The sequence below is a fragment of the Dromiciops gliroides genome, chromosome 1 (genome assembly GCF_019393635.1).
Source record: "Dromiciops gliroides isolate mDroGli1 chromosome 1, mDroGli1.pri, whole genome shotgun sequence".
Classification (NCBI taxonomy): domain Eukaryota; kingdom Metazoa; phylum Chordata; class Mammalia; order Microbiotheria; family Microbiotheriidae; genus Dromiciops; species Dromiciops gliroides.
In genome coordinates this window covers 561,100,855-561,113,794 of record NC_057861.1, presented here as the reverse complement: position 1 = coordinate 561,113,794, position 12,940 = coordinate 561,100,855, and the positions used below count along the sequence as shown (strand labels likewise).

The 12,940-nt window shown below is 37.6% G+C and overlaps 1 protein-coding gene and 1 non-coding gene across 2 annotated transcripts in view; one reads left to right on the top strand and one right to left on the bottom strand.

The window, feature by feature from the left end:
• Window positions 1-12,940, top strand: part of LOC122751770 (ribosomal RNA-processing protein 8-like) — a 108,711-nt gene that overhangs the window by 34,212 nt on the left and 61,559 nt on the right.
• LOC122737498 lies at window positions 10,576-10,682 on the bottom strand. The gene has a single exon (XR_006354333.1). It is a non-coding gene; the product is annotated as a U6 spliceosomal RNA (small nuclear RNA).

Below are 12,940 nucleotides of genomic sequence, written 5' to 3'. Positions count from 1 at the left end.
ATAGCTAGTAAGTGTCAAGTGTCTGAATCTGGATTTGAACTCAGGTTCTCCTAAATCCAGGGCTGGTGCTCTATCCACTGTGCCACCTAGCTGCACCCCTGTGATTTCATTGTTATAGGAAATTCCCTGGTGAGCAAAGTCTCTCCCAATGTAAAAGACCCTAGGGGCAGCTAGGTGGCACAGTGGATAGAGCACTGGCCCTGGAGTCAGGAGGACCTGAATTCAAATCTGGTCTCAGAAATTTAACACTTAACAGCTGTGTGACCCTGGGCATGTCACTTAACCACAATTGCCTCACCAAAAAAAAATACTTATTTAATCAAGTCACTCAAATTATATGAACAAATATATAACTATTGAATACTGAAAAGGCCTGACAAGATATCATTAGCCTGTGAGGTACATTTTTCTCTCTTATAACTCTGTACCGGCTAAGGGATTTCATTGCATTTATTTTCTTTTTCTCTCTGTTTTTTAAATTGATGCTTTGTATTTTTACATCATATTCGTTTCTGAACATTTCCCTTCCTGATCCTCCCCTGCCCACTGAGGTATCACTTGTAACAAAGATTAAAAAGGAAAGAAAAAAGACTTGGTTCAGCAAAATGACCAATGCTTCAGTCATACCCAATCATATAAACATTATTTTATACTCATAGTCCTAGAATTCCTTTTTTTTTTTAAGTGAGGCAATTGGGGTTAGGTGACTTGCCCAGGGTCACACAGCTAGTAAGTGTGAAGTGTCTGAAGTCAGATTTAAACTCAGGTACTCCTGACTCCAGGGCCAGTGCTCTATCCACTGTGCCACCTAGCTGCCCTTAGTCCTAGAATTATACAGTTAATAGAAGGAGGTATATCTTCTTGAAGGTTTGATCAATTAGTCAATAATTACTTATTAAGTACCTACTGTGTGCCAGGCATTATGCTAAATGCTGATGATACAAAGACAGGCATACCATAGTTCCTGGTCTCCAGGAACTCACAATCTAATGGGGAAGACACACAGAATGAAACTAAAAGGGAAGGGAAGAGAGGAGAGCAGAGAAGGGAAGGGAAGTACCCAGAAAGGATATGATGAAGAAGTCCTACAGCCAAGTGGGAAATGATGAGATGGCTAATTTTGGCCCCCTCCTTTAATTGGATCTGGTAGTTTCCTACCAGATGTCCACCTTCCACCCTCTCCAGTTAGAGGGAGGGAAGGGCCCCGGAGGTAGGAGGTACTGAGGAAGTGTGAGTTTCAGAGTTGATATGATCTTGCAGAAAGATCAATTTTTTGGAGACAGTGATGGAATCCAGGAGAGTAGTCAGGTGGGAAATGAAGGGCAGAGGCAGGGTTTTATAATAATAAGATAATAGAAGTTAAGCATTTATTTAGCATTTTAAGGTGTGCAAAACTTGTTATATATTATCCCATTTGATCCTCAAAACAACCCTACAATGAGAATATACTATTATTATCACCATTTTACAGTTGAGGAACTGAGGCTGAGAGAAGTGAAGTGACTCATTCAGGGTATCATAGCTAATAAGTGTTTGAGGCAGGATTTGAATTCTTTTCTTCCTGACTCCAAGTCCAGTGTTCTATCCAATAAGGCACCTAGCTGCCCTTCAGGCCTTGATTTCCTTCTTGGACTGACAAGCATTAAAGGTCAAATATGTTATGAAGTCTACTGTGATTTGAGAGGGGTGGTCCACAGTGCTACTGTATTTCCATAGGGGGTTCCACATGGAACTTTGGCTGAACTTGGGTGAGATCGATAACCAATTATTATTGGTTAGATGATGTTAGGTCTTAGGTGAGAGGACACAGGCAGTGGTTTAGCCCAATCTACCTACTATAGTCACCTTAAATTGAGACCCACTGCTTAAGGTAATCAAGGGACCAGGTTCATGCATGTCCTAATTCAGCAGCTCTAACACATGAACCTATTCAGAGTATTAGCCCTCAAAGTCGGTGGAGCTCACTGCAAGGGTCATGGAGCAGCAGCCACCTGATTGAGTCTAAGGCAAAAGTACAGGTGCCAGTCTTCTAGTCCCAAATATAAACATATATATATATATATACATATAAAATATATACATATAAAGTCTTTCAAATTTTTTTTTCTTCATAATGTCATTGATAAATTGTTCATCTAGTTCTGCTCACTTCACTCTGTATTAGTACATAGAAGTCTTCCCAATTTCTTCTGACTCTCTGTCCATTTAGATATAGCTCAATAATATTCCATTGCATTCATAGACCATGGTATGTTTAGTTATTCTCCAATTGATGGGCATCTCTTTAGTTTCCAGTTTTTGATACTACAGAAAGAGCTGCTATAAATATCATGTACAAATATGCCATTTTCTTCTTTCTTTGATCTCTTTGTGATAGATCTAACATTAGTACAGCAGGGTCAAAGGGTATGCATAGTTTAGTATCTTTGGGGTCATAATTCACAATTGCTTTCCAGAATGGCTAGGCCAACTCACAGTTCTACTAATAGTATGTTCACATGCGTATTTTCCATCAACACCTCCAACATGTGTCCTTTTCCCTTTTTGTCATCTTTGCCTATCTGGTGGGTGTGAAGTGGAACCTAAGGGTTGTTTTAGTTTGCACTTCTCTAATTATTATTGATTAGGAGCATTTTCCCAAAAGTTTGTTGATAGCTTAGATTTTTTTCCTTTGAATACTGTCTGTTCATATTCTTTGATCATTTGTTTATTAGAGAATGCAATTAATCTTTTGAGAACTATTTGTTTATCTGCCTAGTTCTTGTCTTTTGGAGTTCAAAACCATGGTTCTATCATTCACTTATCGAGGAGTTCCTCAGTATCTGGGACATCTGGGCTCTGGAACATCCATCTGTCCCTGGGACCTTATTAACCTGGAATATCTCTCTGCAAGGCCTGCCTCCGTCTCCCATTGGTGAATTCCTTTTAGTGCATTGATTTTGTGGTGGAGCATAACATAAGCTGGCCTTCATTTCCCTCCTGACTCTGTTTCTCACTTCTGAATTTCAAAACTATGCCCGCTTCATTCCATTCCCCCACTGCCCACCCTACTGTTTTTTAGCTCCCTTTTGTATATTGTCTTCCCCCATTAGAATGTAAGCTTCTTGGGGAAGCTAGATGGCACAGTGGATAAAGCACCGGCCCTGGATTCAGAAGTACCTGAGTTCAAATCCAGCCTCAGACACTTAACATTTACTAGCTGTGTGACCCTGGGCAAGTCACTTAACCCCAATTGCCTCACAAAAAAACCAAAAAAAAACCACCCCAGAATGTAAGCTTCTTGAGGAAAGGGAATGACTTTAAAATTTTTTTCCCAATTACATTTAAAGATACTTTTCAACATTCATTTTTGTAAGATTTGATTTCCAAATTTTCCTCCTCCCTCACTCCGCCCCCCTCCTGAAGCCAGCAAGCATATAGCAAGATATATTATACATTATAGTCATGTTAAGCATATTTCCAGATTAGTCATTTTGTGAGAGAATAATTAGAACAAAAGGGAAAAACCACAAGAAAGAAGAAACAAAAACAAACAAGGCAAAAGTGAAAATAGTATGCTTTGTTCTGCATTCAGGTTCCATAGCTCTTTTTCTGCATGTGGAGAGCATTTTCCATCATGAATCTTTTGTATTGTCTTGGATCATTGTATTGCTGAGAAGAGCTAAGTCTATCATAATTGATCATTAGACAGTGGTGCTGTTACTGTGTGCAATGTTCTCTTGGTTCTGCTCACTTTACTCAGCATCAGTTCATGTAATTCTTTCCAGATTTTTCTGAAATCTGCCTGCTCATCATTTCTTTTTTTGTTGTTTTTTTTTTTTTTTTTTGCAGGGCAATGGGGGTTAAGTGACTTGCCCAGGGTCACACAGCTAGTAAGTGTCTGAGGCTGGGTTTGAACTCGGGTCCTCCTGAATCCAAGGCTGGTGCCTTATCCACTGCGCCACCTAGCTGCCCCCCTGCTCATCATTTCTTATAGCACAATAGTATTCCATCACATTCATATACCAAAACTTATTCAGTTGGAATGGCTTTCTTTTTCCTTGTATTTGTATCCCTAGATCTTAGCAAAGTGCCACACATAGTGAGCACTTAATTTTTTTTTTTCCTTTGACTAATCCAGGGGGGATTGCCTTATGTTCTTTTATACTTGTATTAATTCTGTAACATAGTTTAGAATCAGAAAATTAACAGAAATATTTGATGCAAAGTTTTTTTTTTCTTCTTTTTCTCTTTTCTTTTTTTTTTTTTTTTTGTGGGACAATGAGGGTCACACAGCTGGTAAATGCCAAGTATCCAAGGCCAAATTTGAACTCAGGTCTTCCTGACTTCAGGTCTGGTGCGTTATCCACTGTGGCACTTTACTGCTCCTTTTTCTTCCCTTTCTTTTCCCCCTCCCCCTCCTCCTTCTTTCTTCTTCTGCTTCTTCCTTCTTCTTCCTTCTTCCCTCTTTCTCCTTCCCCTTTCCCACCTCCTCCTCCTCCTCCTTCTTCCTCCTTGCTTCATCTCTCTCTTTCCCTTCTTGTTCCCCTCCCCCTCCTCCTCCTCCTCCTCCACTTTCCCATCTCATTCTAACTGCATGGATTTTGTTTTTGAAAAGCTTTTTTACTTTCATGTAATTGAAATCATCTTTTCCCCAACTTTTATGATTGTATTTATCTTTTTTTTTTTTTTTTGGTTAAGAAGCCATTTCTGTGAATGATACCTCTGTCCATTTTTTCCAGGTACTTTATGATATAGTTGACTGATGTGATCTTTTATATATGAGTCAAATATCCTTTGGGAACTTAACATGTTATATAGTGTAAGTACTGGTTTAAGCTATTTTTTGCCAAATTTTTTTTTGTTTTTCTCAGCAATTCTGTAAACTAGAATGTTCTTCCCAAAGTAGTTTTATGTTAATCAAATATTAGATTATTGAATTTGATTGATTCTGATTCTCCCACTCATCTACTTTTCTGATTTTTAAAAAATCATTACAAAATAGTTTTGATGATTATTATGTTATGATATAATTTAAATTTTGGAAGTACTATTCCCCTTCATTGTTATTTCCCTCCCACTATTTCCTTTCTCCATTTGAATTTCAATCCTTTTTTGTTATTGTCTGTAAACTACCTTTTTGGTAATTTGATTGGGATAGCACTTAAATGGACAATTTAGGAGGCATCATTTTTATTTATTGTCACAGCCCAACCCTGGACAATATAGATTATCTCCAATTATTTATTTTATTTTTTATTTCTTTAAAGAGGTTTTTTTTTTGTAATTGCATATATTTGTTGCAAGCATATCCTGAAAATATTTTTTATTTTTAAAAATGAAATCTCCTTTTCAATTATTTTCTTCTAGATTTTGCTGTTGCCACATAAAAATGCTGATGATTTTCATGGATTTATTCATCATTGCTTCTACATTTTGCTATTTTATATTTTGCTTATATATTCTATTTTTGTTCATTTGTTTCAGTTGTGTCCAATTCTTCATGAACCCAATTGGGGTTTTCTGGGCAAAGATACTAGAGTGGTTTGCCATTTCCTTCTTCAGCTCATTTTACAGATGAGGAAACTGAGGCAAACAGGATTAAGTGATTTGCTTCAGGTCACATAGCTAGTAAGTGTCTGAGGCCAGATTTGAGTCTTCCTGACTTCAGGCCTGGCACCCTATCTGTTATGTCACCGGGCTGCCCTTTTCTTTATTCTATACTTTTGTTATTGACTCTGCGTTTTTTGCTGATTGGGGTTTTCTCTTTATTATTATTTTTTTTTGTGGGGCAATGAAGCTTAAGTGACTTGCCCAGGATCACACAGCTAGTAAGTGTTAAGTGTCTGAGGCCGGATTTGAACTCAGGTCCTCCTGAATCCAGGGCTGGTGCTTCTATCCTCTGCACCACCTAGCTGTCCCCTTGATTGGGGTTTTTTAAACAAAACATTATTTGGTCTGAAAATAAAGGTAGGTTTTTTTTCTCTCCCTTTTGTCAATATTTATAACTTTAGCTTCTTTCTCTTATCTTATTTTTACTGCTGACCTTTCTGAAGTTATAATAGTAGAGGAAATAATAATAAATAGTACAATAAGAGGAATCCCTGCCCTTTCTTTGTATTTGTTGGGAAAATTTTTATTGTTTCCTCATTTAAAATAATAGTAACTTTTGGTGCCATGCTGGATCTTTTTTTTTAATAGAATTTTATTTTTCAAAATATATGTAAAAACAAATCTTAACATCAATTTTTAAAAAAATTTGTTCCAACTTCTCTTCCTCCTCCATTTCCACCCCCCACCCACTAGAACTCAAGCATTTCAAAATAAGTTATACATGAGTAGTCATGGAAAACATTCCCACATTAGCTAGGTTGTGAGAGAAAACAGTCAAAAAACTCCCAAAACTTCAGACTGAGGAATTGTCAAAGAGAAAGAAAATAAAAAAAAAAATGTGTTTCCAGGGGCAGCTAGGTGGTGCAGTAGACAGAGCACTGGCCCTGGAACCAGGAGCACCCGAGCCCAAATCCGGCCCCAGACACCCAACACCCACCAGCCGCGTGACCCCGGGCAAGCCACCCAACCCCAATTGCCTCACCAAAAAGAAGAAGAAAAAGAAAAAAAATGAGTTTCCATCTATTTTCAGATACTATCACTTCTTTCTCTGTAGATGGGTTGCCATTTTCATAAGTCCTTCAGGGTTATATTGGACCATTGCCTTGCTGAAAATAACCACATGCTTCCTAGCAGATCATCTTACACTATTGCTGTTATTTTGTATACAGTGCATTTCACTCTGCTTCAGTTCATGTAGGTCTTTCCAGATTTTTCTAATAGTATCCTGTTCATCATAACCTAAAAAAAGTACCTTAAACTTGACAAAGAATTTTCTTCATATTAGCCCAGCAAAGTCATCATAACTATTTCCCTCCATCCTATTACCTTCCCATGATATTTACTCTATTTTCTATCTTCTTTTAAACTATTCCTCCTCAAAAGTGTTTTACTTCTGATTGTCCCCTCCCCTACTCTGCACTCCCTTTTTTTTTTTTACTCTTCCTTCCTTATCCTCTTCCCCTCATACTTTCCTTTAGGGTTAAATAGATTACTCCTCCCAACTGGGTGTGAATGTTATTCCTTCCATGAGCCAATTCTGATTTAAGGTTCTATGTTCCAAATTTTCTTCCTCCCTCTCTCCTCAACCCTCCCTATGAAATCAAGCAATTCAATATGTCATACTTGTGCTGTTATGCACTTGAGTATGTATGCTAGTCCTTCTTTGAGTCAATTCTGGTGATATTAAGGTTCACTCACTCCCCAATTCCTTCCCTCTCTTCACCTCCCCTCCATAAGCTTTTTTCTTGTTTCTTTCATGTGAACAACCTCTCCCCAGACCATCTCTCCCCTTCCCCCTCCCCCAGTCTATTTCTCCTACACCTCAACCCTATTTTAAGGATGTCATTATGGGTTAGTTAGGTGGCACAGTAGACAATGCACCAGCCCTGGACCCAGAAGGACCCAAGCCCAAATCCGGCCCCAGACATAAGACACCCCACAAAGAACAAAACATAACATCCCTTTGTATTCAGTTCAGACCTGTGTCCTCTGTTAAATCCTTACTGAGATAGTTCTTATGAGTTTGAAGTATTATCTTCCCATGTAGGAATATAAATAGTTTGATCTTTTAATATCCCTCATGAAGTCTTTTTCCTGTTTACCTTTTTATGCTTCTCCAGGGTCTTGTATTTGAAAGTCAAATTTTCTATCAGTTCAGGTCTTTTCATAACAAATGCCTGAAAGTCTTCTTTCTCCTTGAAGTTCCATGTTTGCCTCTGAAAGATGATGCTTAGTTTTGCTGGGTACGTGATTTTGGGCTGTAGTCCCAGTTCCTTTGCCCTCTGGAATATCATATTCCATGCCCTTTGGTCCTTTAATGTAGAAGCTGCTAGATCTTGCTTTATCCTTATTGGAGCTCCACAGTATTTAAATTCCTTTTTTCTAGCTGCTTGCAATATTTTCTCCTTGACCTGGGAGTTCTGGAATTTGGCTCTTATATTCCTGGAGGTTTTCCTTTTGGGATCTCTTTCAGGAGGTGATCGGTGGATTCTTTCAATTTCTATTTTAGCTTCTGCTTCTAGAATATCAGGGCAATTTTCCCTCACAATCTCTTGAGGATGGTGTCTAAGCTCTTGTTTTGGTCATGGTTTTCAGGTAGTCCAATGATTTTCAAATTATCTCTCCTAGACTTATTTTCTAGGTCAGCTGTTTTTCCAAGGAGATATTTCACATTGCCCTCTATTTTTTCATTCAGTTGGATTTGCTTTACTGTGTCTTGGTTTCTCATAAGGTCACTAGCTTCCATTTGTTCAATCCTAATTCTTAGGCAATTATTTGCAGCAGGCAGTTTTTTAATCTCCTTTTCCATTTGACTTTTCAAACTGTTGACTTTTTTCTCATGACTCTCCTGCATTGCTCTCATTTCCCTTTCCATTCCTTCCTCTCTTTCTCTACATCTTCGTTCTATCTCTCCTACTTTCTCTTCAAAGTCCCTTTTGAGAGCTTCCATGGCCTGAGACCAGTTCATATTTTTCTTGGAAGCTTTGGATGATGGAGCTTTGACCCTATTATTATCTTCTTCTTCTGAGGATGTATTGTGGTCTACCTTTCCCCCAAAGAAGTTTTCGATGGTCTTCTGCTTTCTTTGCCTACTCATCCTGGCTTACTGTTTCTTGGCTTTTTACTCCTTAAAGTGTAGTGCTGCTTCCAGGACACACTGTTCGTGCTACAGCATGGCCCAGGGGGTGATTGGGCTTCTTCTCAGCCTGCCTGACTTGTGAGTAATCACAGCTGCTTTCTCTTTGACCCGGAAACAGAAGTCTGATTGAACTCTGATTCTCTATGGTCGGAAACTTGGCGTGCTTTTACCCCTCCCCCACTGGGCCACCACCACTTGATTCAGCCCACTGGTTCAGACCCAGGGTGCTTTGCTCCAACTCCAGTAGATACTGCCTCCACTCCAACCCAGCCTACCGCCGAACCCCCTCACCAGTCCTAATCGGAGCCTCAGAAGCTGCTGGTGCTGAAGACTTTGATATGTGCTAGAAGCAGTGTCCCTGGCTGGGTCCAGACCATGCGCTGAGCTGTTCAGCCTGATCAGAATTGCCCTCTTTTGTGGAGAAACAGTCTCACTCTGTTCTTATGTGCATTAGGCTATTCTGGGTTTTGATTTTTACCGCATTATTTGTGCGTGAATGGACAGGTTTATCTGGAGCTTGTGGGAGTCACAGTCTCTCCTCTGCCATCTTGGCTCCGCCCCCCCATGCTGGATCTTTTTAATAACCACTTCCTTTTGAAATATTCACTATTACTTAAAGGATTCATTCTAGTATTTTTCTAGTAATAGAAGTCATGCTTACCGATCAAGTTGTTTGTTTACAGACTCCGTTTTCTTCCCATTTTTGGAAATTGTGACTTCAGCTCTTCACTAATTCATGGCGTATGAGTACTATTTTTTTAAACAATTCCTTTCTATAATTTCTATAATCCCTGACAGCAACTCTGCATCACTTCCACAAGTTTGTTTATTTGTTTTTTTTAACAATATTTAAAAGTATAATTCATCTGGGCTAAGTGACTTGGGTATAGTAAGGGCAGCTAAAGTATTCTCTTACTTTCTTGCTGCTTATCTGGGTATTAGCTCCCTTTTGGGTGATTTTTATTCTGTCATTTCTAGTGTAAAGGTCATTTTCCTTGGTAGGAAAAATTGAAGTGAAATAAGAATTGGTTGATTACCTCTTTTTTCTGACTCAAGAATAAACAACATTTCTCCCCCACTTCCAAGCTCATATTAATCAATAATAATTATCTTCCATTTAACTGTACTTCATGTATTCTGTTTAAATTTTTTTTCTTAGTTTTACTTTTTTTTTCAATTAACAAGTATTGTTATTAACAAATAGTTTCCTCTTCCCTCTTCCCTCCCCCCAGGGGGAAAAAACAAACAAAAATTACAAATTGTTACAAAAATGCATACCCAAGCAATTCCCACATTAGTCATATCAAAAATATGTCTCATTCTGCTTATTTATTACATCACCTCTTTGTAAGGAGGTGGTTAGCATTCTTCATCACCAGTTGCCAATGATCATGGTTAATCATTGCATTGATCAGAGTTCTTAAGTCTTTCAAAGTCATTCATGTTATAGTATTGTCACTATATAAATTATTCTCCCTAGTCTATTCACTTCACATCAGTGCATATAAATATTTTCAGGTTTCTCTGAAACTGTTCATTTCATTATTATGGCACCAGGTTATTCCATTATATTTGTATAAAATAATTTGTTCAACAATTCCATACTTGATGGGCATGCTCCAGTTCTGTTACCACAGAAAGAGCTACTATGCATATTTTTGTACATAGACCTACTAGGTGTATCGTTGATTCAGAGTATACACAGTTTTGTGACTTTTAAGACATTCCAAGTTGCTTTCCAGAATAGCTACATGAATTAATTGCTCTAACAACAGTACATTAATATGCCAAGTTTCTAATAGTCCCTCCAAAATTTATTATTATTATTATTATTATTATTATTATTTTATATGGAAAGCTTCATGAATTTGCGTGTCATCCTTGCGCAGGGGCCATGCTAATCTTCTCTGTATCGTTCCAATTTTAGTATATGTTCTGCCGAAGCGAGCACTATTATTAGTATTATTAATGATAATAATAATAGTAAGTTAACCTTGCCAATGAAATTGCATATATAGTGAAACAGTTGCTTTAATTTGACTTTCTTAAATTATTAGTAATTTGGTTAATAATTAGTGATTTGGACCATTTTTTCATATACCTATTGATAGCTTGGATTTCTCCCCTTGAGAACTACCTGTTTATATCCTTTAAAAATTTATCCTGGGGGCAGCTAGGTGGCGCAGTGGATAGAGCACCAGCCTTGGAGTCAGGAGTACCTGAGTTCAAATCTGGCCTCAGACACTTAACACTTACTAGCTGTGTGACCCTGGGCAAGTCACTTAACCCCAATTGCCTCACTTAAAAAAAAAAATTTATCCTGTATTTTGGTTTCATCTTTAGTGAGAATCATATGCATATGTTGAACATTAAGAATTTCAAGTTAAGTGAATGTTTATGAATGATCTAAAAATTGTGTGATTTTTACCATTCTCTTGCCCCCTTTCCTACTACTCTGCCATTGTCACTATGAAAATAACAAGGGGGATACATATGACCATTTTATGTTTTTATTTGCTTAATGAATTTTCATGACCAAATACTTCATTACCCTGGGACCACCCTGCTAATAATAATAAGTATTTTGGAGAGTATACACAATTTATTATTTGGACCATATTAGAAAATTTTCCAGCTTGATAGAATCTGCCAGTGATTATGTTCTGCTGGTAGAATCTTTGAAAGATCAAGGTCATTTCCACACCCAAATGAACTGGCATTTCACTCAAACCTATATATCTTTTTCATATGAATGGTTATTAAGTCAGATTTCCCCCATCCTGTACATGTGCAGTTATTCTTTTTAATGTACAGAAATGCAGGACTTCACATTTATCTCTATTAAATTTGAACCTTTTACTTTCAGCTTACCATTTTATATTACTGAGATCTTTTAGAATCTTGGTCTACTACATTTTAGTTATTTGTCACAGCTTTTGTATCATTTAGACTTTGATAAAACACGAATCATTTTGTTTTGCTGAACTATGTATATTTGTTATTGAATAAGGGAAGGCTTCTACTTTAGGTTATGGGAATAGTAGGTAAGTGGGTAGTTTTAGATTCAAGAGCATCAGTAAAACATTGTTTGAATGTTCAGAGGAAAACAAAGAAGTGAAAAATGGGATATAAACAATTAGAGCAGTTTTATTACTATCTTGTTAAATTTAATACGTAATCAGGCTATGAACTAAACCTTTGATTTTATTGGTATAAGGAATTCCTGGAGAGGAAACTAGGAAATTAGAGGAAAACAAACTCTACATAATAAGCTCACAGTTTCTCCTATAAGCCTTTTTCTTGTTCTTTACATGATTAAATGTCTCCATTTGTTAATGATCGTCACCACTAAATTGGTTCTGAAAATATTCTTCTTTCAAAGAATTACTTGCCCACATGATCCAATCAGAATTTAAGTAAAAGTTTTTATTATTTGGCACCCAGGTATGGCTGGGAGCGGTCTAATCTTCCAAGTCTGAAATTTCTCCCTGGGTATAGAGAGCTTATCTTTGTTTCTTAAAGATCTGTTTACTCTTTTGTTATTTAAATGTTTGCTTTGTCTCTAAAGCTGGAAAATGTGATAAAACGTTTGTTTAACTACCTGCTTTGCTAAATGATGTATGTTATTGTTCAGATGTAGCAGTGAGAAGGATTATTGGGAAGTCTGGGACAGGGAAAAGATAGATTTAATATTGTTATTTTGTTTGAGTGTGATCTCTGGTTGTGAATCTAGAGTAAAAAATGGGTTTTAGATTCATTTTTACAACTTTCCAGGCCATAGAGAATACTTTTTAATGAGATTTCTCTGGGCAAATGAGTCAGTAGCAGTGTCTTGGCAGGACTCTAGGCAAATATTTAACATTTTCATTGGCCTATTTGGAGGGGAAAGTCTTTGCCTAGACTGGAGGGCCTGAGAGGGAGTATCTAGAGAGAAAGCCCTACCTCAAGAAGAAGAGTAAACTGATTCACAAAAAACCAAACCAAATAAACAACAACAAAAACATAAGGAGCTAGGAGTAACGTTCAGCTCTGCCTACCTTCTCATTAACATCATAGTGTGGGGGGTGGCTAGATAGCACCGTGGATAAAGCACCGGCCCTGGATTCAGGAGTACCTGAGTTCAAATCCGGCCTCAGACACTTGACACTTACTAGCTGTGTGACCCTGGGCAAGTCACTTAACCCCCATTGCCCCACAAACAAACAAACA